The sequence below is a fragment of the Athene cunicularia genome, assembly GCF_003259725.1.
Source record: "Athene cunicularia isolate RWA chromosome 6 unlocalized genomic scaffold, athCun1 chr6_part2, whole genome shotgun sequence".
In the NCBI taxonomy this organism is placed as follows: Eukaryota; Metazoa; Chordata; class Aves; order Strigiformes; family Strigidae; genus Athene; species Athene cunicularia.
This window is the reverse complement of record NW_020799106.1, coordinates 1,789,425-1,817,239: the sequence shown is the minus strand read 5'-3', so window position 1 is coordinate 1,817,239 and position 27,815 is coordinate 1,789,425. Positions and strand designations below refer to the sequence as shown.

The 27,815-nt window shown below is 41.3% G+C and overlaps 1 protein-coding gene across 1 annotated transcript in view; it reads right to left on the bottom strand.

Moving 5' to 3' along the window:
• GRID1 (glutamate ionotropic receptor delta type subunit 1) overlaps nt 1-24,172 on the bottom strand; it is a 537,830-nt gene extending 513,658 nt beyond the window's left edge. Inside the window, exon 1 of the mRNA XM_026851878.1 lies at nt 24,142-24,172. The gene's annotated coding sequence lies outside the window, so the exon portion shown is untranslated. The remainder of the gene's footprint in view (nt 1-24,141) is intronic.
• Nucleotides 24,173-27,815: the final 3,643 nt, after the last annotated feature.

The following is a 27,815-nucleotide window of genomic DNA, read 5'->3' as shown; positions in this document are numbered from 1 at the left end:
CCTTGATAGGAAAATGAGGCTCAGAATGAGCTGCGTTCTGTTGGCAGCAGTTTTGCAACAGTTTGTCACATTGCCACTCTGACAAAACTGTTCTTTAACAAAAGCATGCAAGAGTTAACTTTAATAATCTCCGCTGCCTAAGTAAAACAGGTTTGACTACCACTTTTGAACACCCAGAGGTCAATTTCTGTTCTTGTTTCTGCAATCTTGTGGAAAATTACCTCATCTGAGAGCTCTGGGACACTTTCTCTTTTTTTAATTACCTCGATTTTTATCGGGTCTGTCATAAATAAATAAATGTCACAAGTGAACACAAAGTGGTGTTCTGCTCTGAAAAGTGACTTGGTAAAACATTATGAGATTACACATTTATTCTGTCTCACTGTTTTACTGACCAGATTTGTCTGGTTTATAAGCAAAGAAAAGCTTTTTTACTTAGCCATGGCCCTGCAAATTCAACCCAAGGTCTCAAAAATTAAGGTATGCTCCTTCATTAAAACTGATTGTCTGCAGATGTGGCTCTCTGTAGTACATATAATTCTCCAGACAATCCTTTGGCAGTGAGGCCTCTGATAATGGACCCCTTGATTGTGCAGAGAGCCAAGGAGAATCTTTTTTGCTCTGCAGCAGCTATTTGTTCCTGCTGTCTCTACTGAAGAACTGAAACATCTGTATTTATCATCTCTCACAAAAGCAGATCTGTCAGCTATTAAGATGCTACATTTTCACCTTCCTCAGGGTCCTCATGCACTCTGTGTCTAAAGTTTAAAACTTGACTTCTTATTTCTGCGGTAAAGAAATACATATCAGCAAAGAATTTTTAATTGAGCTTGTATTCCAGGTCTCTTCTTCCTGCCACACTCAGGTAACATTTCCACTGCGCTCACAATGTAACGATGCAACTTGAAAGTTACTTTAATCTGCCCAAGTGTCTCAAGTAGTCAGCGATTATTTTATAGGCTTATATTTGCTGAAACAGTCATGCACATTGAGAAGAGCTAAACCTTTGTCCATATAACTCCAGAGAATCTAGAATTTGACTGTCTAAAGTAATATTTTCAAGGTGTATTTTTCCCCTCTCACTGATTCAAAATAGAGGTTGCTACACTGAGTCTCTATGAACTTTGTTTTGTAGTGAACACAAAAAAATAGGTTAAGGCTTTATTAAGCTTGAACAGATAGGCACACAAGTACACCATAAAAGAGTGAGCTGAACAGGAAAAAAAGCCTATTCTTCTTCATTATCTGCTCTGCTGCCGCACTCTGGACATAAAAGCGTAATTCTTTTAAACAAAAAAAAAGATTATTTAACAACATAATTATGAGCCTGAAGACTACTGTAAAGAACAATCAAAAGGGCAGAACTGGACAATGCAGTCACTCTTTAGCACCTTGTAATCCGTGCAGTGAAAAGCTCATTTCACATTGGTATAAAACACAGTGCTTTTTTAACACAGAAGACATAAAAAACAGAACGAGAGAGAAAATGGATGCCCCAATATTCCAGGTATGAGTTGGCAAGCTATTACCTAAAAATATCTTTATCGATGTAAACAAGTCTTTTAAGAATTTAACTAAAGCAACACAGAGTTCCTACATGTACTGGATCTCATTCCAAGATGAGGAACCATTACAGATTTTCCGAGAACAGGTTAAGAAATTATCCTTTGGCTTTTCAACCCTGGGCAGCAATCCCTACTGTCCCATCCTCCCACAAAGAAAGATTGTAACTGAAATCCACCTGAAGCTTTGGTCAATGCTGGACGTTCTTTATAAAACAAAACATTCCTCAAAGGAAGAACCAAGACCCTCTATGCCAGAGGTTGGCATAGGTTAAAGGTGAACACTAAATAAGCCTCCATTATTTCAAGCTTAGCATGCTATTTCTTTTCTCAGGGGAACAGGTTAAAAGTCCCTTTCCCCTCAAACAGCAGCAACAAAACAAAAGTACATTACCTAGAAATGCCTACAGGAAGACTTCTTCACACAGCTGTCTCTATTGGGCAAACAATAAGATTTAACCCATGTTAAAAGTAGCAGGAGCCACTCGCAGTAAAGACAATATGGAGATGTTTCAAAGGAAGACTGAATCCTTTGGGTTTATCTTGTGAGAGGCTCAAATACAGCAACTCTGCTCTAAAGGATCCGGTGTGGAGCACATCCTGGCATCAGACGTCCCAAGCAAGGGCAAAGCAAGTCTAGGATACTAGCCTGTGCTAATGGCGCTACTGCCCTTGACAAAAGAAACTTGCTATTTTATTGAAGTGGAGGAAACAGCTTTAACGTTATACTTGCCCTTAGCTTTTTCATACAAACAGCAGGTCAAGAAAAAAACCTGCTTCAGGGGCACACTGTACAAATGCTTTAGGAAGCAAGGCAGCAAGTAGAAATGGGATGCTACAGGGGGATGCAGCTTGCTATCTTAGCTATCAACACCTTATCAACAACTCTCGCTCCTGAAGCAATGAATGCAAATTCAATTAGCACTCTCTCTCCCTTCCCTTGTCAGGAGTATCTCTGCCTTTTTCCAATCTTACAGAAATAATTTTACAATCTGGATATGCAGCATATGTCAAATCATTCCTTTACCTTACCCCTCCTTGGCCAGGAAATAAATGGTCTTCATGATAAAGAGCTTCGTAATTCAAAATTTAGAAGACGCAGTACAAGTCTGAATTACCTTCTTTGACGGAGTGACCCACTGCAGGTCCCATAGGGAGTGGCAGCCCTATGAGAAGACAGCTGTGATCTCCTTTATCACTGGGCAGGATATTTAATGCTGTACCAGTAAGAATTTGAGTGGACCTTGCCAGCTAATTAGATTATGAACTCCAGATGTACTAGGGAGTGATTATTTATTTCTTGGCATTAGTTTGCATTCACACTTACTCTTCTCTTTTTCCTTCTCCCTCACAAGTTAAAGACTAAACAGAGATTCAACAAAACACAAAAATTAACTTTTAGGTAACCTTGGATTGACTGGAATTGACAAGTTCCCAAAAGACTCTGCAGTGACTGCACGGGAGTTAGGTACTAAAAGAAACCTTCTGGAGGTTTTAGAGTGCTGACCTCTAGGGACTACTGATAAAAAATTAGATACCTCCATTCAGCACCAGAATCTGAATTAAGATGTTTCCTTTGCTTTTGTTGAGCCCAGACCTGCTGTATCCTAAAATTCTACTTTGCCATGGGCTGACATACGCTCTCAATTTCTTACACAGAAGCTGGTCCACCCCATAAAAGTATTTAAACATCTAGTAGGCCAGAGAGCAGGAATGACTCTCTCGTCCAAATCCCAAATGGCTAAAATGCCATTCAGCGCAGAAATAGTGTTCCCACTCCTCATCTTTGCTTTGAGTCATACCACAGATTTGAACATCCCAATTGATTGGTTAGAAGGGAAGGCCCCCGTAGAGCTCAGGCGTGCCTGTCAGATCAGCTCCCCGAGGAAGAGAAGCAGAGAATCCTCAGTTCTAAATTCTAATGCAGTTCATGTGTGGGACAGCTCAGAGATGCAAATGGCTCTGAAACATAAGCAGGAACAGGATTAAGCAGCAGCTGAACACAGATTTTGTGGTGGAGGGAGTTGAGGAGTCCTATTGGTTAGAAGTGAAACTCAAAACAGAATTGCCCAGGAGTGAATTTGCACTTGAGATAATCAGCTCTATGGAGAGCACAAACACAAATGCCTGTACAGGCTAAAACATAGTATATTGGTAAAGAGAAAAAATACCTAACATCATAGCTAGGACTGGAGTATGCCTCAGATGTGATCATCAGTATTATGTATTCTCTAGGGCTGGAGAAACTATGAACAAAAACCAAGGAGCAAAGGGTAGGCCAACCTCATTAGAAAGCAAGGTAACTTACACTCAAATACTCAAAAGTTTTAGCACCCTGACCTGCTAAGCAAATGAAACAGCTGGAAGAGTTCAACACAACCCCTTCATACAGCATCATTTAGAATTCTTGCCCATCCTATTCTTGTCAAATTCCCAGCATTTATACCCATTAGGTAAAAATACCCCAAGCTAATATAAGATGAAAATGAAAAATACTGTTAGTTCTGTTGTTTGAGAAGTTTGGAAAAGGATTTAATTGTGACAATTTGATTGGGAGATAACTTGCTCAAAGTTATGTATAAGTCAGAACTATTAAGTAGTTTCATTATCAGTACAGAGACTTTTCTTTGCCCCTTGTTGCAATCTCTCATCTTGAATTGTCACTACCCAGCACTCATCTCCCTATCGCAATCTGCAGCAGCAGCAGCCAAGTGATAAGGCTTCTTGTTTACCTTTAAGAATGGCAATTGTTCGTGCTGTCAGCGCTCAGGTTTTATCACTGGTTCAGTGGCAGTGAAATTGAGTTCTGTGAGGAGGGAGCCTGCATTATGTGAGAACAGTTAGATGCAAGGACAGCAGTATTTTAGTGATTGAGAAGTCAGCTGCAAAGCCAGCATTTACTATCCATTTGAGACAGCCATGACCACAGAAGAGAACCTGATGGCATGATGATAGCCAATTTGATTGAAGATTTTGTGTGTGCAGAAAGCTATGAATATGTTCAGTGATTCTCAGATTTCGCCTGCATCCCACACATGGTCTGCAGAGTAGAAATAGTGAAATATATATTATTTTTCAAGCCAGATTGCTCTCTGCAGGAAAGCAAGCAGTCCAAGATTTTTCACAGGGTCTCTAAAGGCGTGTTTGTTTGGGTTTTTTTGTTTAAGTATATTTGAAACCAGGAATTTTTATCTGTACCTTATTTGGCTTTTTTGGATGGAGTCAGCTGAGTAGGTGGTCTCACCATCAGAGGGGTAGTGCACTCAGATAAACAAAGGCATGGCTATCAGGCAATATTGAGAAATTACAGCAACTGAGGATACAGAGAAAAAAGGTAGGACAAATGAGGAACAATCCCATAACTCCAGGGAAGGAAAAGGCACAGATACATACAGGAGGGTAATTCTCAGATGGACAATTTATTCACACTTTTTACAGATGACTTGCATAAACCAGAAATATACAGTAGGAACTATTTCCTGAAATCCAGAATAAAGATACTGAATACTTAAAAAAAAAAATCACCTTAGTTTTTAAAATAATTGGATTAAATTGGAGAGTAAGAACAAACAAAACCAAAATAATTTCTCCATTTCAAATGCAGTAGTCCAACAAGTTTGGAGAGGGCTCAGCCCATTTGAGATCATTCTATTTCATCTTCTACATATTAAGGAATAAAATAAAGTTATGGCACAACTTTTCTTGCCCTCAATATTCGGGATATTTTATCTGTTCTAGCAGGATAATAACTCTTATCTTAACTGCAAGAAGCTTATGAGATTACTATTGCTACAGCTAGATAGGGAAGACCATCCCACATTTAATGATGATATCTGAAGACAAGAAATGATAGGAGTGAAAGCAATAGAACTGAAGACCTTGTACTGCGGGTGGGATCACTAAACTGATAGCACATGGACATAGCGTTCTGTGAAACACTTCACTAGAGTTGCATGCTGCTGCATAGAAAGTAGAGTAAGTGCCCTCGTAACATACAAAGGGGGACTGCAAAATGGCCTGATTCTATTGTATCAGGTGGTAAAGTGGGATATTGCTCTGAGTTCCCACTAGGCTAAAATCTTTGCTAGGTTAAGACTAAAAATACCAAATATTGGGAGAGGGTATTTGTAATTGGTATATATAGTTTCTTCAGAAGAGTACAAAAAAGCCAACTAGAAGGACGGATTTATCAGAAGATTCATAGGAAGTAGCATAAGGGCCAGTGGAGTGACACAGACGAGAGGTCAGTGACTGACAAGATTCAGAAGTCCACCTTCCCTGCAAGCTTAATTCTTCCCAGAGAATGAAGGAAATGAAGGAAGGAGGCTTCAGTGGATGCTGTTCCTATCTGCTGAAGTATTGATTATCTTTGCACTACTCACCTTATAGATTAATTTATTCTATCCTCATTTTACAGAGGGAAAACTGAGACGTGGATCAGAGTACATGAGTCCCTCAAGGGGACAGAGGTGCTTGGTGGCTGACTTAGGATCCAGGTTAAACAGACTTTGTTAACCTGCAAACGAAGGCTCCCAGTTGCTATGATCAGGTCTACGTACCCAAACTCAGGCGAAGGAACCAACCCAAGCTGGTTGCACAATGTCCGTACAGGGTGCACGAGCAGTAATTCAGTTTAAGCAACGTGAGTAGATCAATATCAGCAATAAGATGGGACCAGGTGAGACAAAACCACCAACACTGAGTCCTCATTTAAAGAGCAGTTGGAGAAGAGTGCAAACCAGTCTTCCTTCTTAGCATTTCCATATATTATTCCCTGAAAACTGGAAATTAATGCTGCTCAAGATGGAGTCGATATGTTGTAACTAGTTAGAGGACTATGGTCACATTAACTCTTAAAATCAGTGATGCAGGATATTTGCTAATTGGACAGAGAAGATGCTGGGCTAAATGAGGCCTCAGAGTACTACTTCCATTTCTCTTCTTGAAATGAATAAGAGGGGGGGAGGAAAGGAGGGTGTCTTGGCAGGAAAACACGTTCTGTTCAAGCAAACTGTCATGTGTGCAAGGACAGCACAAGACTCCCTCCTGATGTGACTGACTCAGCAGAGGCTCTGCAGAAAGCTTTGCCAGCATCTTAAACCCCCAAATTAAAGCCCTTGTTTGATTTCCTTGTAATTAAAGCTTCCACATCTGGTATTCTGCGATCATCTGGCCTTCCCCCTTTTCCACATGACACTAAGGTATCCTGCTAAAAGAAAGAATTCAGTAATTATTACAGCTGTTCCCACAGACATCTAAAGTACTGTTCTCAGCTAACAGATTTTATTAAAATTATTGGACTAGAGTTGTCGTCTGTTACCATGTTGCAAAATCTATCTCTCTCTTACACGTAACACATAATAAAAAGCTCAGTAAAATCTCCAAACACACTACTAAGACTTTTTTTTTTTTTTTTGTCTACTAGTTGGATGTCAAATTACACAATCCAAAAAAGCACCTGACAACACGCAAAACTTCTGAGCTATTCTCAATTTAGAAACAATTTCGCTGAGACTAGGAGATGTAGTTTTGGTTATGTTATTATGGTAGCTAATATGAAAACTGTATAATTACTTGACATTTTTTCTGCTCCTACAGTTTATTGTCCCAACTGAAACCACATTCTTATGCCATCACCACCTCTATAACAGCCACCTCTGATATTCCAAGTTCATTATAGCGTCACTCAGGGAAGAAGCAGCAGAAGCCTATGAATTCTCAAACATTGAATCCCGTCCTCATGCAAAAGTATTTGGCAATAAAAAAATGAAGTGAGGGAAGGAGAAATAAAATAAAAGTGTCTGCAGAATTGCAGCTTGACAATACGCTTTCCAAAGTATACCACAGGAGCCAGTAACTCTGTCAGGAAGTTCATGTCTGTGTGATGAAGCAGGACAGTAATACACTTGGGAAATTAATTATTCCTTTTACATTAAAAGATGATGTGCTCTCTCGATAGGAGTCTATTTTTATTACTATTTTCTATTTTTCCTATGCTTATCTGGGAATGTTGACACCAGGTATTTACTTTGTCTCATAGCCTTGTCACCCAAATCAAACCAGTGAGAATTTGAATGGGACTTCATTATGGATACTGTGGAAAAAGTTTTAGATGAATGTAGATCAAAAAAGCCATAATTAATGCTCAGATTGGATAAGTTAGTAAACACAGGTTTAACTAAGAGGCATACAGAAAATTTTTCTATTAAACAATATTTTTCTCAAATGGAATGGAATCATCTCCTCCCTCTTCTGCTTAACAACAGCAAGAACAACCTGTATGAACCCAGGCTTCATTTTCTATTGTTGCAGCAGCTGCAATAGCAGCATGTGAGCTGTTCTGATAGCTGTGGAGTTCATCTGTATTGGTAAGTGCCTTTTATGTTTGTGAGTACAAATAACTTTTTTTTTTTTAAACAGAAATGAAAGGATAAAGGGTACCATCACAGTTTCCACCAGAGAAAAAAGTTTGTCAGCTACACTGGAGAGAGGGATTAATTGACAGCAGAGATACAGATAAATATTTCCTAACTCTCCACATAGGGCCATAAAAGTACAGGAGGAATATTGTCCTCTGAGAAAGACAGGGAAGAAAAAACTCCACCAAAGCCATTACATCCATTGCAATAATTTACTGATATTGGGGCCAGGCAGCCCCATAATCCCTCTGTTAGAGTGCGACTGATCTCACTCTCACAAAACCTGGGTAATCAAACTTGTTAAATTGACAAGAGTTTGAGGTAGAAGTAAAAAAACCCAACGGTTCAGCATGAAGCTCCACCCAACGAAGGAACAATAGGGTTGCTTTGCGTTGCCTGCAGTGACTGTGTTTGGACCCGATCTTCCATCATGGCCTTTTACATCAGTTTACTAAGTTTTAACATATAGACCATATAGTGCCAACAAAGACTCCCTTCCGTGGCTCCTTCTCCTCCCTCATTAATTAAAATCCAGAACTGAGGAATAAATGGGATGCAGGAATTTGTATTGACCTTTGGAAGTGGATGAAGTTCAGTGGTTCCCAAGACACAGACAAAATCGCTGAGCCACAGTATCCTTAACAGCAGCAAATTGCTATGGCTGAGGTCACTGCTGCTCTCATGAGGCTGTGGGAGAGTGGGCGATTGTGGCCACACCATGGAAGAGGGCACGCAAACATGCAGATCATCAGGCTGCACCTGCAATTTGGAAGTAACTTGTAGGTGGTGCTATAAACCAGAGAATAGCAAGGGAAAAATAAACCATTTACTTAGTTTAAGGGTACGTAACTATGTCCCTTCCAAGGATGGGCTTTCAGAAGCAGTGATGCATTTTGTCTAATGCGCATCTTTCACTGCACAACTTCCAGAAGCCCCGCAGACACCTGGATTATAAACTTCAGAGTGTAACACAAGCACAGAGATAACTGTATAGACTTTCCTCAAGGCAAAGGATGATAAATGACCCAGCAAAGCATTTCATTGTTGCAGAATACTACACACACTCCAACCAAAAAAAAAAAAAAAAAATTACTATGGAGATTAACATTCTGAAAGCAACACAGCTTGGAAAAAGGAAGCTTAATGAGCTACTTCACTACAGGCAGCTTTTGTATCTATGATTAATTTGATGTTTCCTCTCACATTTATTTTAGGAAGGGGAAAAATGGCTGTAACTAACTTTCTAAAAGGTGAACATCAAAACTTTTAAGTGATGCTGTTTCAGATCCGTAATTTCTGGCGCCATTTGTATATGCAAGGGTGAGCCATTAGCAACAGGATTTAAACAAACGGCTGATATTGTAAAAAATCATTAGTGTCTTGATTTTTGAATGACCAATTTCGCATCCTCACCAGGAACTGTTTTCTGAGGGTTAGCGCTTTCTTCCCTGGATTATGGGCCCTGGCAGCAAGTCAAACTAAAACCCAGAGTGAGTTAGTTACAACTTCCAGAAACCACAACCAAACCCCTAGGAAAACCAACAGCCTCAATGTCAGGGCTTCTCTTCTGTATTGTACTATGTTACATTGAGCTTGTAAAATATCAGGTAGTAAACAAAAATACTATTCTCAGCTGCATTTTGTGTGGTTTTTGCAAAGACATCACCTCCTACAGCAGCCCTGAGAATCTGACAGACAAGTGAGGGATAAATTTTATTGTGATTAGCTGAAACTCTTGTAATAAAAAAACATCAGCTCATTTAAAAATGAGGTATGTATCACAAGCTCACTCTTGTGATGCAAGTTAGATATTTATGCAATTGTGCTATCTCCAGGTTTCAGAGCTTAGGCCTCAATATGCACTGCAGTATACAAAGAGTGGCTTAAACCCACCACTGTACCTAGCCTGGTGCTCCTACCACTGTGTCAACTAGTATAGAGGAAGCAGCCACAGCAGCTGCAAAACCCTGGAGTAGGGGGAGAAGAAAAGAATTTCTGGGCCAGATAAAACCACAGGCATCTGTATGACATGGCTATGTTTCCAAATCTGCTGTTAGCAGCTGAGCTGTAGACCAAAAGCCACATCCCACAGAGGAGAGAGAGGACAGAACTTGGCAAAACGCTCTACTGAATTATACTCCATAATAAATACAACAAGGTTATGTGGCTCTATGAGTCCCTTCCCTTCGTTCAGTCTGGGCTGATAGAACTAGGCTTTGGTCTTTTATTTAGCTATTTGATGGAGATTATAATAGCACCAGAATTTTATATCTTCTTTCCACACTTGTCCTTCAGATTTTCTGCAGCATACAACACAGCTTTCCCCTTTAGACTGAAGTGTACTAGGATGGGATCTAAAATTCAAGACCTGCTGGAACAGTTTAAGCATGTCTCAGGCCAACATATCTCATTTTTCTCATCAAATGCTGACTTATCTCAAAAACACTTAATGCCTAGAGATAACCTGAACATTCATGGTTTCTTTCAAACAGCCTTTCTTACTGCTCTGTGTTTACTTCCATGGTCTACTCCTTTTACCAGTGTATAGCATTAGTGCTCGATCATCAGGGAATCACAGACTGGTTTGGGTTGGAAGGGACCTTAAAGACCATCTAGTCCCAACCCCCTGCCACGATCAGTTTTCCATCCACTCCTACCCCCAAGCCCTTCTCCTGGGGGCTGCTCTCCAGCCCCTCCTCACCCAGCCTGGGTTTGTGCTGGGGATCGCCCCGACCCATGGGCAGGACCTTGCCCTTGGCCTCGTTGCACTCCATGAGGTTTGCAGGTGCCCCCTCTCCAGCTTGCCCAGGTCCCTCTGGATGGCCCATCCCTGCCCTCAGCGTGTGACCCCACCACACAGCTCGGTGTCAATCCCACTCAATCCCACTGTCAGTGTCACCAACAAAGCTGTTAAACAGCACCGGTCCCCACAGCCACCCCTGAAGAACAGCACTCCTCACTGCTCCCCACTGGGACTTGGGGCTGTTGACCCCAACTCCCCGGGTGTGACCATCCAGCCCATCCCTCCTCCGCCGAGTGCTCCATCCATCCATCCATCCAGGTCTCTGCAGTTTAGAGACAAGGACGCTGTGCAGGACAGTGGCAGACGCTCTGCACAACTCCAGGTAGGTGACATCAGTTGCTCTTCCCTTGCCCACCAGCTCTGTAACCCCATCACAGGAGGCCCCCAGGTTTGTCAGGCAGGATTTGCCCGTAGTGAAGCCCTGCTGGCTGTCACCAGTCACCTCCTGATTTCCCATGTGCCCTAGCACAGTTTCCAGGAGAATCCGCTCCACGATCTTGCTGGACACAGAGGTGAGACTGACTGGCTTGCAGTTCCCCAGGTCCTCTCTATTTCCCTTTTTAAACCTTGGGGTTATGTTTCCCCTTTTCTAGTCAATGGGAACTTCCCCATACTGCCACAACTTCTCAAATATGGTGGATGTTGGTTTAGCACACTTCTAAAGAGAAGCAACATTATTCCTCCAGAGCCCCAGAGATGATGTCATTAGAGGTCTGATTCCCATAGCAAGCACACTGCAACCTTAATAAACCTTGTATTTGCATCAGAGGATTATGTCCGTGAGTGCAGGGGAATGGACTCAATTAATAGTCTTTCTCTATCCCTGACTGCTGTGATCCCTACAGCAATTCTGCGCTGCAAAAAAACATAGCTACAGAATGACAAATTAATGCTTTTTTTCCTTTTAAAACAAGTCACTTCTTATTTTATGGCTACACCAGATGCACTTTCCTCACTTAGATTTAAGGAGGACAAGCTGGTTACATTTCTCCCTGTTTTGCCAGAAGCTTTGTATTTTGTGCTTGATGCCTCAGGACAGGGTTCATGTAATTTCACAAATTATGGTTGATTTGTTTTGCTTTTGCTGAGCAATAGCTCACAAAAATAATCTCTATGATCCTGACTGCAGCAATTGGGCAGGATTAGAAGGTCAAAGGTCTGACGTACACAGGCATGTACCTTTGTCTTTAATTTTGTGTGTCTCCATTACCAGGCAGTAATTCAGATAATCTTCCCTTTCAGTTTTAGATAAATAATTACTTGCACCTTTTTATCTTGGCATAACTAATGGAGTTTTATCCCTTCTACATGAATGAAAATATACTGAGAATTGCTACTGTGAAAATAAAGCAGTTCCCTTATGTTGGCTCTAGAGAAAAGCCTCTCAGGACTAACAGCTGGCACAAGTTAACATCTCTCTGGCAGTCTCAGACAAGCTGCCCCTGGTGGAGTGAACTGAAGACTGCTCTCATGCCTCCAGAGGTTCTCACTTTCCACAGTGATGCAAAGGCATACTGGTAGATGCAGGCAGGGTAGGTCACGCTTCTAACGCCTCTGCTGTCTCTATCATGTGGATAAACAGCTCGTTTCAAGATACAGTGCCACCAAATTAATTGTCCAGAACACATTTTTAAGCCTTGTCCTCTCGCAAATTCTGTTGTCCATCTGCTCGGTGAAAAGCTGTATTTTAAATTCGTACTGCAGTGGAGGTAAGCAGCCACATGCACATGCAGAATTTTGCTCCTCAGCCCATTTCTGTCCCCAGTAATGTCAAAATCAGTCATTTCCCTTGGTCTTGCTCTTGGGAAATGTCTCAGTGTAGGATAGTGAGACTACAGACTTCTACTTGTGCAGGTCCTAAAGAAGCTTTTTTCTTGCGTAGTGAAAATTCAGAGAGAATAAAAAGTGCAGAGCACATACCAACCGTACTTCTGTGACAGTCAAGTGGCTTTAATCACTGACCAGTTTTCATTTTTCCCAAACTACAAATTCCATCTCTTCTTCATTAGCACAATCATAAGGGAAGCTCAGAGATCTCAAAATGGAAACTGTCTTTTCCCAACTGATTATTTCTGTTCCTGTTATCTCTTCACTTTCTGAAAGTCCATAACCAGTCTCTCAAGGCAGAATAATCATGCCCTCCCTCATTCACTCAGAGTGAAGTTAACCCCCTGAGTTAAAGAGACTGAAAGACCCTTCCCGAGCCCTAATCTGTCTCTCTCACTCAAAACATTCATTTTTTCCTCAGTTTTCTCCCGCAGATAGGTGATGTGATACACATACATCTCTGGGCTTTTTTCTCCATTTTTGTTGTTGCCTACAATTCCTAAAGACCTTCAACAAACTCCAGGCCTCAGAAAAATCTCAGTTCCAGGCCAATGTACCTACAACTTGCCTTAAAGAACTTCCCTTTTCAAGAGTTAAAAGTGCCTTCCTCTTCTCCTTTCATCATTTTTTCTCAAAAATTCCTTTCTTCCCATTATTACTGGGCTCTGACAGCAGTTGTCCTACTTTATTTCACGTTTTACAGCCAGGTATCATGTCTTAAAATTCAGAAGAGGGGGTGGATAGCTTTCTCAGCAGTAAATGCCTGGGAAGGTACCAAGGTAACCTTGTTCCATCTCTGTCACCATCTTTTATTTTTCAGTATGGGAAGGCTGAGCAGTGTCAGGGCTCCCCATTCAGTACACTGCTAGATTTGCTGATCTTGGAATCAATTCTATTGATTTTATTTATTCTGAAGGTAAGGAATGGGATATTTTTAATTTATAAAAAAATATTATTTCCTTTTTTTTTTTTTTTTTTTTTTTCTTTTTTTTTCTTTTTTTTTTTTTTTGTTAAAATGAGTACTCTGTTCCGTATGATATATCTTCTACTAGCTTATGACTGGAAGGGTAGAAGCACCCGTCTTCTGTTTCACACTATTTCTTTAATAGTGCTGTAGATATTTAGGATTCAGGGACTGCTGGCAGGGGGCTAATTTAATTTAATGGGTGTGTGTGCTTATTTATTCTTCTATTATCTAAATAATTATGAATGTATCAAAGCACCAGGAAAATAATACCCCTTGCTAGAAAAAGGTAACAGAAATAATTAAAACACCAGTGAGAAAGAGGGAAGAGCACAAAATATCCCTCAAAACTTTGTTAATAGTTAGCTGTCATGATAATTTTTGATGTCTTATGCTGTCACATCATACTCCATGCAAATAGATCCATAGAGATCGATATATGCTTAGTATATTTTGACTGGACTTGATTCCAACACAACTAACCACCACCTGATTATCTACCACAACAGCTACAAGGGCAATATTTGTGCAGAAGGCAAAAATAAGTCCAAACATTTCCTTTCACCAGTCTACGCAGAGAGAACGACAGATTTATCCCAATTTCTCATCTTTTTAACCTTTTTTTCTCTTACATCCTTATCCATTCGAAATCTTGCCCTTTATTTAAAGATAAAATAAACCCCTTGCATTTGAGACAAAATTTGAACGTATGATGCAATCACATTGTACAGGTTCAGAAAGTGTGGAAAGAGAAGCTAAGATACATATTTAAATCTCAGGTTTTCTTCAGACTTTTCTTGGAATACAAACAATAACAATTGCTGGTTTGATTCATTCAAGATCATGTACAATATCCTTCCATTTATTCATCTATCTGAACTGGGGAAGAATTACCAGCACTGTGGTAATAATATATAAAGGATGGATGTCCACACCTACACTACCATCAGCATTTGAACTCGGGAGTGATGAGCATACCATTTCTTCACCACTGAACAAAGTAACAGAAACATCATCTCCGCAGAAAATACTGTTGAGAAATATACCTGGTGCATACTGCAACCTCTCATTTGACTGGGCTTCCACTGGGCTTTAAGGCTCCGTCCTATACACTTGAATTTAAGGTATGTATGTATCAGACTACAAATGATCTGAATGAGACTCTACCTGACAGATTGCAGGCAAACACCAGCCTATGTAAACAACATTTATATGCTTGTGCTGGATATAACCCAGTGTTAAATGGTCTTTAAATTAAAGGCATCAGCAAAGGAGACAACATTCACTGCAGGATAACGAACATTTATATACTCCAGACAACGCCAAATCTATTTCCCTAAAACACTGGGAGTGAAATTTGAATCTCTGAAGTCAGAGCAGTTACACTTAGGATCAATCCAGCCTTTAGCCATCGATTAGGATAGGTATTCTAAAAAAACAAGTAGCAGAAATAATTATTTTTTTTTTAATTAAAAAGAGTTGGGAGTCTTTCTTCCATTGTCTGTAATTTTTCAGGTTGCTTTGCCTGCTGACATGTGAAGTCTATATATTTCCTGAACTTGTTTTCTTCCTTTGGGAGTGAATACACTGATTTGTCGTACAGTTTCCCTACGGTTATTCATTTAGGAGAAGTTTTTCCAAAATGGCCAGAGGATTTAACCATACAAATCCTTTTGACTCTCAATGGGATTTGTTTTCCAAAATTTTCTAGATGCTTTTGAAAACTCTAACACTCCAGTCCTACAATAAGTCTGCTTTGTTTTCTACTGTGTTTTTATTTCACAATTGTTCTACTGAACTGGCTTACAGGCGTGCATATTTGCTGATCAGCACATTTTAAGGAACCCTGGAGAATACGCATAAAATTCATTGTCTTCTGTAAGGTAATCATAAGCACTCACAACAGAATGTTTATGCGTCTTATGCTGCCCCAGCTCACATGTAAGTACATTAGAATTCAGGAAATTTACTCTGAAGGATCAGCAGAAGCCAAGACTGAGTGGGAGAAATGTTTCATTGGATAGTTTTAAATCTCCACTCATAAATCAGAGGAAACTGTGAACTGTTTGGAATAGAGTATTAGCCACATTCAATTTATTCCCTGACACACAGCGAGGCAGCATTTCGGATCAAATTTACCCTACAGAACACACTGAATTCTTCAGCTCTACTGAGCATTTCAGAATAGTAATACAGAGGAGGCAGGTGAGGTGACTCATATGAGATCAGAAAAGGCCAAATCGCTGTACTTACTGTTCAGCTTTCCTACATTATAGTGCTCACCAGGCAAGGCTGTGGCATCAGTGCACAAGGCTAAATGGTGACCCAGTGTGGTGGGACTGAAAACCCGAAAGATCTCAAGTGGGATCATCCACACAGCATGACCAGTGTGGAACACGAAGCCGCCTTTCATTCCTCTGTCTCAGGTTTAAAATTTAAATTGATTGACAAAGTTCAGCCCAGACTCACCGAACTCAGCTAGACTGGCATATCCAGGCACATATCTGTCTGTAAGGATCAAAATTTTTCCCCTCCTTGAGACATAAATGTGATTTTCTCCAACAAAGGAACATCCTCTAGCACATTCTGTACATTTGTGAATATTTGAAAGTCACTTATTAGGAAAACATGGAACAAACTCTCCAAATTATTAGTTTAACTCAATCAGGTTAAAATAAAAAAAATGTGTAACAGAAATATACCTTCTGAAGCAAGTCATTTGAGCCTAGAAAATCATGACTCAGCAAGATATTCAGCTCTTGCAAACAACTCCCATGGACCCTCTCCCATAATAATTTTGTCAATAGAAAAACATGCAACTTAAGTTAGTTTTCAAGAGAAAGATGTCAAGAGATTTTTTATTCAAGAACTATTATGCCCTGTGTCAGTTAAAATTGTATGCAGGGTAGGTGAATGAAGCAAAGAGGACAAAAGGTTGCAGGTAAAAAAATATTCCTGTACCTCAGCCTAGGGAGACTATAATTACAAAGTGAATCACTATGAATACACATACATCATTACTTACCTTTTGGAGTGATTAACTGGATGATCAGATTAGTAACTTTCTCTTAAAGTTTAAGTTTTCTGTAGGCTACACAGAACTAATTCAGCACCTCTGAGTAGTCTGAGAAACAAATTCATGTAGCAGCATCAAAAATAATACAAAGGCTGAAATGGCAGCTTGTGTTATCAAGCATTTTAAAAACAAAAGCACTTCTCATTTTAGGGTCACAGTTGGTATTTTGTCTTTTACAGTTCATATAAGCGCAACTTGATTTTTCTTTTTTCCTTCTTCCTCTGAATTACTGGTAAATATTTGATATTCAAATCTGTTTCTGATCGCCTAACTTAAAATAAATCCCTGGGAATTAGTAACCATGAATCTAAAAAAACTATCAGCAAGCAAAACCAACAAGTAGGTAACTGCAATGGAACACTGACATACACGCACACTCCCCCGCTCAGCTAACCATGATCAAAGAGAGAATAGATCAATTGTAAGGTCACTAAAAGACAAGAGAAACACAATAGATATTGATGTAAGAGAAAACAAGCTTAGAGAATTCTAACTGGTAATACAGTCATTTTAATGGAAGAACTATTCAAGTGGGACAATGCCCAATATATGCCTCAGCCTCCTATAAGAGACAGAGGTCTCCTATTATTAGTTCACATGCCTGATTAACTACTTACTCAGCCACTCATCTGCAAATGACCCGAACTTTGTCACTGATCCCAGTGGGACCACCAGGGTTTCCCCAGTTGTGTGCAATTATTGAACGTTTCATTATGGTGTTCAGCTGTCACCCGCATGCCAAAGAAACCCATTTTATGCTACAAAATGCTTTGTGATACTTCCTTTAAGGTGTATTCATGTGAAGAGACATTTTGTGAAGCAGAATTCTTAAAAATAACCACAATAGATAAGCAATCAGAGTGAATTAATTCTACCTGATTCAACTGGTAGCCATTATGATTACAAAACCAGCTCAGCTTGCTACAGAATGCTCTATTGATCCACTTTCATCTTGTAAGCGGTGTAAAGAAAGAAAAGCATTTAAAGGTACCTTATTATCTTCCTGATTACAGATGAAGGCAGGAGCTAAGCATGGCTCTCACTAAATTCCAGCTTCAGTAACTAGAGTGTCAATAAAAAGAACAAAATGTAACAGAACTTGCAAAGTCACTTATTCCACAGAAATAATGGTTTAACAACTACAGACAGTACCACCATTAAAAGTCAAAAAAAGGCAAAATTGGGGTAGATTCAGGAATTCAACCTACAGATTAATTTATCACAGCGTACTCAGAGTAATGCTAGGAGCCTTGACATCACAGCTGACATCTGAGATTTGAACTTCAGCATTACAGACTACTTCGATTTCAATTGTATCTCCAGTGTCACTCACAATACAGTTATGACATGGAAATGAAGATTTGTGTCACACATTTACTTAGTACAGTACAAGAAAAAGATACACAATGATCCCGTCTTCCAAAATATGATTGCAAATTTAATTGCTCTTCTGAAATCATCCTGAATTACATCCTTGCAAGTTCTAAACTTGTGTGTTCTGAAGACATTAAAGTAGTAAAATAAACTCATTATCACAGTTTCAGGAAGAGTGCAATGGAAAAATAAAACCTATGATGAATATCTGGCAGTAACAGGTATAATGAAGCAAATATAGAGTGGCCTAAGGACTGAAAGTGGCCAGGGAATAAATAGCAACAGACTTGCTCACACTTTCCCTGCCCCTCATCTCCATGACAATAAATCTTTCTTGAAAGAGAAATTGCACCTACCCATTACACTAAAAGAAGGATGGATCACTGAAGGTGATAGAAGGTCAACAGCAATTTATCTACATAACTGTCCGGTGTAAGACCGATTCATTTCATCAGCCTCTTCTCTTAATAATGCAACATGATAGATACAGTTATTTTGGTGGGTATATTCCTTTTTTGCCTGTATGCCAAGAGTAACTTTATCAAAACACAGAAAGTGTTACAAAGTTGTCCAGAGAGACTAAAAAACAAGTGCATACAATTTTAATTACTCATCTATGTGAGAAAGGAAAACTTTGCCTTAAGAAGAGCACCAACCACCCGAAGTTAATTTTGAAAATGGCCAGATACTCTTCAAAACATAAAAGAACATATAGGTAGGAATCAGATCTGATTTCAGTGTTGATTTTCAACAGTCTTCTGATGTTACAGCAATATCTAGCAAAAAAATGACCTGTGCCAACCTACATATCGCATTTTATCATACTGCTTTGAGCTTCCCATTTGTTTCTTTTTCTAATACACTTTTATTCTCTGAACTCTCTTTTTATGAGCAACATGATTTACAGCAGGTTCAGGGCTTGATTACACAGGACATTAGTACAAAATGGGGGGTGTGAATTTATTGCTCACTAAATAAGTCTTTATTTAGTAAAGTATTTCTACCCACATCAAGACTGATCACACAAAGTCTTGATGTGGGTAGCAATTTTAGCTTTTAAGCTCTAGCCATCTTTGCTGAAAAATCCAGTGTTTGATAATTCAACATTCTTTCAAAGTTGAGTACAAACAGTTTTTCCCGGTATGAAAAAAGAAAATTTATATATATGTTTTCGTTCCAGGAAAGATATATCACTAGTATGAAAATTTCAGACCAAATGTTTTATTTGAGCTATGAACCACTAAACATACTCTTGTAACAGGACTTGGTGTAAGTAATACCAAGCAATACCAGCCCTACCTATATCAGGAGAAAGATCCAGCCTGTAAGAATGGTGAGGCAGAGCTGAGTCATACCCCATCTTCATAACTGGCCAGCAGAGATCTACTGAACATGATATAAATGTGAAGGTGCAAGAATTGCCTGACATCTTTTGTCCAAAGAGAGAGCAAATAACGGTCAGACTCAAGATCCATGGCACTGAATAGAAAAAGTCTCCCAGCGATGTTTAAGGGAGTTGAGCCCTGTTCAGGGCTGTAAAGCTATTCTGCAGAATTCCATCTAAGCATGAATTACAATGGAAACTGGAATGCATTCAGATGTTATTGGCTCTTCGGGAATGGAGTTAAATTCACACTAAAAATCAGTTTGACGGATAGGAATATGCTGATTTCCCTCAAATTGTGCAGATTCAAATGGCAGTGTTACGAGAACAAGAACTCTGTTTTCGGGCCAAGGGAGAACATTAGCAATCTGGGCCTGTTCCTGCCTCACAGAACACGGAGTATCACTGGGTTTGCAACACATCCAGTGAGAACAGAAAGCAGCAAGGATCACTGGAGTTTTGTGGTTATTTAAAAAACGTTTTAATCAATGTTACTTACATATGCAGTTTTCCAGCTTAGCCATAGAAAGGCAGCAGTGTACTGTTCAGAGGTAAGTAATGTTTATTCACATCTTTCCAGTTTTCTTCCTTATAGTGTGCAAACTGCTGTTACTTAATATTTAATACAAAGTATTTCCGTATTTTTAAGCTGGTGTTTTACTACTGAGACCCTGTAAAGGTCAATAGGAAACAAATGCCGCCTCCTCCCAAGTCCTAAATTTCTGGGACTGTAATGGCAGCAAAGCTAGTGAGGATGAACTGAAATTCAGCAGATACACCCAATCCTTATCACTTCTGCTGAATACATAAAGTAAAAAAAGTCTCTAGTTTTCTGCTGCCAGAAAACCTCTCAGATATAGCAGGGTCTGTGATCCTTTTCCCTGACCTGAAATAATTTCAATAATTTCTTCTCACTTTGCTGCAAATGTGGATTTTGTCTATGAGGTTGCTATAATTCTGCCTTAAAAAAAAAAGGCAAAAAAAGCACACTATTTTTCAATGACACATAGGTTCTGCAAGTCTCACTACTAATACTCAGTGCCATAATACTGAGGTAACGTTTCCCCTCCTAATCTGATTATTTTCCTTTTACTCTAGTATTTTGTCCTGTTGCGGGTGTTTCTCTAACTTAGGAGTGTGTTTCAAAGGTGCTTGCTTTACTCATGGTATTCTCCTTTCTTTGATTTGTTTGTTTGTTTAAAAACACTAAAGACTTATTTATACAACAGCCATGACCAACAGACAAAACAAATTAATTGGGGAAAAAGAACAAACTAAAATCTCCAAAGGCTCTGAGTGTTGGAGAGTTAGAGTGAAAACATATCAATGGTTAGCATGACTGATTTGAAGGTACTTTGAGTTCTCCAATGAAGTAGCTCAAAATGGGCTATTGCTCCCCTAGAGAAAACAAGAATAGGGGAATCAACAGCATGTTGTTTCCTATGGGCTCGGGGCCACCACCACTATGCTCATTCTTAGCCGCAGCAGCTCTATCTTTTTTTTGTGGTAACACCACAGGAAGGGACAGCCAGTGCAGGACTAAGCCTGTGCTGCCTGCACAGCTGGCTGATGCCAAAGAGAACACAAGCGACCTGAAAACTGCCAATATTGCCTCGGTGGGAGAACCCACTGGGGTATTTCTCCCCTATTCAGCCACCAACTCCCTTGGCATTTACAGAAACTGTCTTTGAGATAATTCAGCTCAATGCAATGAATGGGTTCATGCAGTATTAGAGAAGAATCGAGCAGACAGACAGTGCAACAGCACATGTATCATTTCCTCTAGTAAAAAACATTAATACCAGGAAATTCACTAAGAAGAGCTTCACCCCTTCCCAGTCCATTGACACCAAAATTTTTAATTTCATCATTTGCTTTTCTGTTTTAATGCAGAGAAGTAAATCACTGCAAAACTGGTGTTCATCCTGAAGGGTGGTGATATCCCATCTGCACCTGAGAAGAGATGCCCATGAATATCCACCTCTCTTGGGATGGGTCTCAGGAAGAAGAGGACTGGCCTGGACAAACAGTAGTTGGGGTGTTTCGGTGACGGAAAAGGGTCTTTCCCTCACCACAGGAGTGGATGATTTGTTCTGAAAATCTAAAAACCCACCAAGGGACACTGAGGACAGTGAAAGCTCCTTTTTGATCTCTTATAACTCTACCATTCCTTGGATGGTATGTTAATTGAATAGGCAAAGCAGACAAAGCTGCCACAGACTTTTCATTTTTTCCTAGATTTCTGAAACAGTTGAAACTCTCAATAGTCTCGAGCTCATTTCTATTCAAGAGCACAAAAGAAGAGGCTGTCTACAACAGATTCGCATTGGATTAATCAAAGTGGAAAGCTGTATGTCTCCTGTTTTAGGGATTTTTTGTTGGGGTTTTTTTTTTCAGAAGAGTATCAAATAGGATTAATTTTAAGGCTGTGGATGTAAGTTACCACGTGTTCTTCCAAGCGAGGCAGAAAGGGCCATGGTACAGGGCATTATGGGGCTCCTTGACAGCCAGTTCTGCTTCATGCTTCTTTGCCAATTAGTCTTGCTATGTCTGCTCCAAACAAACAGGTTACCAAAGAGCTTGCTCATTTAGCACCATTTCTGTATCCTGTTCTCCCTGTAAAAACAATCACTGTTTTTTATGCTCTGGAGCTGGCAAATCAGCGACAAGAGGTGAAAGGAAAGGGACACACACACAAAAATCCATCTACACCGCCTCCATTCTTGTTCCAGTAGATCTCATTAGGGAACACCTGCCTGAGTTCCACAGGAGCAGGTCTGTATGGGGAAGGTGAGAAGTGAGCTAGCAGATGTCCCCCCTTGAGGACAGATGTGCAGGCAGCTACCACTGCTCTGTGAACTGTAGGCCACACTGTATTTGTGCTAAACTGTGTTTGCAGATACTTCTCAACGACTTTGCTCTGAAGGAGGACACTGTCATTCATTTTAATCATAAAAGCTGGATATTGACTTTTGGGGAGGGGGGTGTTGAGTGGAAGGGCCGAGACATTTGATTTCAACAGAACAACTGCATTTAGAGATGCAGTTTATGGTCACGTACCACGTTCCCCAACTAAGTTTTGATTAAGATCTAGACCAAGGATTTACAAAAATTATGCACTGGAAATTCAGAGAGGCTTAAGAAAGGAGAAACAAGTCTGCTATGGAAACTGATAGTAATAGATGCTTACAGTTTTGAGAGTCAGTTAACAATGTAAAGCTTTTGCAGATTTTTGAGCTAAGCAGAAAGGAATCAGTGTTCCCTATTCCAGCATTCTCTGTTGCAGAACATCAGTCCGCTCATCAAAGTGAAAAACTTTGAGTTACATCTCTCCCTAAACAACACTAATGCATGGTAACACTTGAGTTATGAAGACATAGCACTGAAAGGCTTAAAAGCTTACTACAATGGCTACACATTCCTGTCTTTTATTGGCTGGATTTTCCTGCCTGCTGTTTCTCATTTCAGAATCTATGGTTATCACAGAAAAACCTATGGTTCCTCTTTCTGCTATGCATTACATGTCACAAAAGAAATTGTAAAGCTTGTCTGGGCAAGTATTAATACCTCTTCCCTTCCTTACCACTCCCAAGGAAGCTCTCTGATGACCGCTACATGCCTGATGAAGTATTTGCCTCATATATTGTACTGCATCAAATTTTCAGGAAGTGCTCAAGTACAGATCTCAAAACACAGTCATTTATGCTCTAGAGGCCTTTTTAGTTTTCTGTGGGATCTTTGTAGCCAGATAAGAAAGCAGCTAAGAAACTGTACTGCCTCTATCACAGGGCTCCACATAGTGAAAATTCTTCTGCCAACCACAGTCTCCACCGCCAGCACACTCCTCCCAGCTACAAGCACATCCATCCAGGCTGACAGCCACTATCCTGACAAGGCTCTCATCTGCTCTTCTACCATGAAGAAAGCCTCTAAGACAGCTCTGGAGCTGGGTGGAAGATGAAGCCATCTCCTTTAGCTCCCAGGTCAGGAGCAACTCTGCTTAGCCTACTAATTCTCTTCAGATTAAACAATTCCAATATGCAAACTGTAATCAGAAGGAGTTGTTAGGCCAGCCACGTTAGCACTGATGTTGCAAACACACTGCAACTTGGCTTACACAACAAAATTTTGACAGCATGTCAGTTAAAAACAGGGAGAAGAGTGCAGCTCCAGCATCTTAGCTGTGACGGGCAGAGTTGCTGAAATCAGCTGTTGGCCTTGTTGAGGTCACAGTGAATCTGACACGTGTTTTTCTGAAGCAGAACTAGAATTGTACAGAGACTGCTCAGTTGGTTGTCAATGGATAACAGGCTGTGAAGGCAAGAAAGTATAGCCAGGGAGCAATGATGAACAATTGGAAGCAGTACACTTTGCACTCATGGATCCACAAGAGGGTGACCTCCTCCTTTTTTTACCTTTATAGTTTTTGCTAGAAGAGAAACTCCTACTGAATTCACTAGGCTACTGAGGATCTGCCACTGGGCAGGGTCTGTCTGAAGTTCACAGCAACTGGGATGGGCCCATGACCATAACCATTAAATATAATCATTAGGAACTTGACTCAGCTGAAACTGAATTTCTCAAATGCAGCCTATTCACAAGCCTGCCTATACTTGTAGTACATATAAAATGTTAGTAGTAAAGAGGCTTGTTACCTAGAAACATATAGGATAAGTGACTAAGCAGAAACAAAACCTCTGCTTTTAATTGTCGCTATCAAGCTAACATTTACCTCATAATCCTTGAAGTCAAGTTTTGCTTGAAGATTTTGTACTTTGAAATCAATGAAGACACCAAGTTCTTTTCCCAAAATGAAAAGATTGAATATCTGTTTTAAATGGGTGGAAAAAAGCAATGAAATTTCAAGAACAGTACAATTTGTACTTCTATGACAAGATGTGAGCAGCATGAATTATGACTCTGATATTAAGTAGTTCTGGTCCATCTATCACTCTTCCCTCAAGAGCAACTTCAATTTCCATCTCTACTGAGGTTAAAAACAAGACTGAATTAGAAGCATGTTTCTTCTCCAACTCAGTTTTCTTTAAAACAGAACAGTGGAGTTAAAAATGTCTTGGACAGAGGGCAAGGAACTATGTATAGCTAGAGCAAAGTCAGCAGTATTGTAGCATAAAAACATACACTCGAGATTTAAAATGGAAACTGCATGCCTGGATTTTATCAAGCAACCACTTACAGCCCTTTTAATTCCCTGCTTAATGGACAGGATCAGGAGAAAAAGGAAAAAAAAAAGAAAAAAAAAAGAAAAAAAAGAAAAAAAAGAGAAAAAAAAAAAGAAAACAAGGTGTGTATTCCAAGTTCTTGTCTAGCCATAGAAATTAGAAAGTGCTTCTGGCAGTGAAACTCTGTAAGAAGTCAAAAACCTCCTAAACTTCCACAACTGAGCAAGGAGTACAGTTGCAAGGGATCCTTTTCTCTTAATCCCTATGCCACTGGAGTCTTAAATCTGCAACATACCAGTAGTTTGACAAAATGTTGCCCAGGAATGAAGTATCCAAGTCACATCCTCACCCCGAACGAACTTCAGCAGTCACCTCTAAAGTACACAGTGTGTTTTCTTCTCAGATGGTATCTTCTATCTCCTGCTTCTTAATTATTAATTGCTTAAGCTCCAGACATCACCTGTTTAGTTCCTGCAGTGCTAAATTTGGCCCTTTTCTGTTTTATGCAAAGATCTTTAATGGTATAAGCATGCTGATCACTAGTCACAGCTAGTTACGGGGTGGTTTGAGTACCACGTAATTGCATTTGCACACATGCAATGAAGAATCTTTTTCTACACACCCACACAGTAACATTTCAACCTTCATTTTATTTTTTTTCATGGAGGTGAAGAGCCTCAGCCTTGGCGCATCCCTAGGGCTCAGGGGCTATTCCATGGTTAGTTTGCAGTTTGATGCGTGTGACCTTTCCCACAGAATTCACACCTACAGGAACAGCGTTCAGCACTGAAGTAACTGCAGCTGAATGGATCGTGTCATTAAGCATGGAGCTATTTGTTGGTAACCTCCCACATTAGCTCTCATAACTGCCTGCTATGGGTAGCCAATTCTGCCCAAAACAATCAAGCAAGTTCTTTTCTAATCTCTACGGAAACGTGAGTCTTCAACATCAGTCACTCAAAATCTCACCTGTTTCTCATCAGCACCATCTATACACCTAGAAATTACAGCAATTTCCACTATATAACTGCTCATGCTTAACTTTCCACATCTAACTGTTTCACAGTCACACTGGTCCTACCATGGGCTACTCCTGCATGCACCTAAGTCTCAGTCTCATGCTCTGCAGAGAATGAAAGCAATCATGAGCTGGCACGCAGGACAGCGACCGGGATGAAGGGAGCATGTAGTGCACAATGGGGAGCAATAAATTGTGTGGCATCGGACACTGCTGCTGGGGGGGGGATAACCCGGTAGGCAGGGTTGAGGGGAGGTGTGACACAGCAGCATGGAGGAGCACAGTCTCCCTCTGGGGTGGAAGAGACACCACACACCTTCAGAACGTGGATGTTAACACTTGGAAACACGCTTTACTCATTTTTTCTGGTCTCCTAAGGAAAAAAGGAGTATGTAAATTTCCAAAGAGAAGAGTAAATTAAATATATTCCTGTAAATATTAGTGAAAATGGTTACACTGACTGTATTCAAATCAGTTCATGTTTTTTCCTTCACATCAGAAAAATGCAGAATTCACAGTTATTTTCCCACAGTTTCAACAGCTCACTATTTTTCCATGAGGAAAAAGGTTTCCACAGGAAAGTCACAACCAGTTGTGTCTGGTGTGCCCCAAGAGATCAGCAGAGGAGCGGCTAGCTCACCGACAGCTCACAAGATAAAACATCTTCTTTACCAGCAGAATTTTACCAGGAGCTCTGACCTCTGAAGAATTTAATGCTGCATTTCTGTAGTTACAATGTTAAAATTTCAGCACGTCACCCTCTGGTGGTTACTAACAGTAAGTTAAAGCAGTGAAACACCTGGACTTTTTGAAGCCTTTCAGGCACGGCTGTGCAGCCTGGGCATGCGGGTGGTGGTGCAAAGTCCCTTCCTCCCGCCGCCGCTCCCCCGAGCCCTGAGAAAGAAACAGCGGCCAACACCTGCAAGCACCAGCGCGGCCATCGAGGGCCCTGCCCGCTCGCCTACCTCAGGAATTTTCTGGAAGCCTCCAGCTTCTGCTGCCCCGCTGCCGCCAGGGAGCAGCGGGGCCACACAGGGCAGCGGGCACAGCCCGGAGGGCTCTTGGTGGCCCTTGTCACGGGGCTGCCGTGGCGGCGCGGGGCTGGCCGCCAGCCTCGCTGGGTGGCACGGCCCTGTCCCCCAGCGCCATGCCGGGGCACAGCCACAAACCCTGCAGGTGCCCAGCACTCACCTCGGGGCGACGCAGGCTCCTGAGGCGTTCAGCCCATCTCGGTTTTCACACTCGGGTGGAGGAACCCCGAGGGGAGCCGTGTGGGTCGGGTTTGGGATGAGGAGTGGCTGCAGCTGGTGAGGACCCCCCCGGGCTCAGACGGCCCCTCGGACTATGGGGTAACATCCTGGCATTGCACCCAGGGGAGCAGCAGCCATAAACTAACCTAAACTGACGGAACGTCTTCCACAGGTTTCCCTCTCCCTGAGGAGGTATCCAACCTCCCCCCTCTCTCCCTGAGGGGTTGCTCAGGGCTGAGGCGGGACCAGGGGCCCGGGCAATGGCCGCCGGCCTGAGGGGCCTGAGGGGAACCGGCGGCCCCGCCCGGCTGGGGAAGGCGGGAAGGCGGAAGGCGGGAAGGCGCTGGCCTGGCGGCCGCCGGCACAGCCCCCTCAGCGCCCAGCCCTCACCTCAGCGCCCGATCGCGGCCACAAGGAAACACCCGCGGCCCCATTTTACAGCCTGGCCTAGAAGCAAGGATTGCAGAGACGTTTCAGCTCGCAAATCGTGAGCGAACACAGTGAGCCTCTGGGGATTTGGGTCAGGGAGAGCTGGTAAACGCTTTACTCAATCTCATTTGTGAATTAAGCTAAAGCATGGGCTTAGCATCCATTCTGCAGGTTTAATGAAGTTTTAACTGATGGAGCCTGCCTTTCATTAACTTGGATGAACCTTCTGGAGTGCCCCAGGGTGGGGAACTTCAAAGGACACTTGGTCTGAGGCCCCTGAGAGGCCCCTGGCCGAGCACAAACATCCGTCTGCCAGCTGCCAAGTGATGCCTTAACCCCGCCGCGGCTGGTGGCTCACCAGGGACTGCTGCCTCCCTTCCCTGCCCGCAGGGAAAATGCTCAGCTGTAGCTACTCAGAGATACCCAGCCTTGTGCCTCCAGTGAAAACCAGGCATTGCTCCTGAAGACAGGCAAAGCCTCATTTAAAATCTGCCTGAGACTTGGGCTGTTTCAACAACCTTTTTAC